Source organism: Cavia porcellus, unplaced genomic scaffold (genome assembly GCF_034190915.1).
Source record: "Cavia porcellus strain 051 isolate PalLab524CR breed Dunkin Hartley unplaced genomic scaffold, mCavPor4.1 scaffold_2, whole genome shotgun sequence".
NCBI lineage: Eukaryota > Metazoa > Chordata > Mammalia > Rodentia > Caviidae > Cavia > Cavia porcellus.
The window spans coordinates 35,181,880-35,182,153 of record NW_026947485.1 but is presented as its reverse complement, the minus strand read 5'-3'; the positions used below and the strand labels follow the sequence as shown (position 1 = coordinate 35,182,153).

The following is a 274-nucleotide window of genomic DNA, read 5'->3' as shown; positions in this document are numbered from 1 at the left end:
GTTTCCATTTTCTTGTACTTCCGTTAATAATATTACCTTGATTATGTGACTCTTTCCTAAATAGCAATATATACATCTGTAAGCATGGCAGTGTGCATGCATGTGTATTTCTATATAAATGCATCATCCCAAATAGAGAGGTAGTACATGTAATCACAAACAAATTTGTGTCTATAGAATGTACGTGTATGTGTAGGTTTTGGAGCTTTGCTAAATTGTTACAACATGATGCTGACACACTGACTCTTTATGAAATTGCTTTTTATTAAAGTCT

The 274-nt window shown here is 32.5% G+C and overlaps 1 protein-coding gene across 2 annotated transcripts in view; it reads left to right on the top strand.

The window, feature by feature from the left end:
- The window catches only part of Exoc4 (exocyst complex component 4), a 722,212-nt gene that overhangs the window by 289,958 nt on the left and 431,980 nt on the right, over nucleotides 1-274 (top strand). The gene's annotated exons all lie outside the window — the stretch shown is intronic.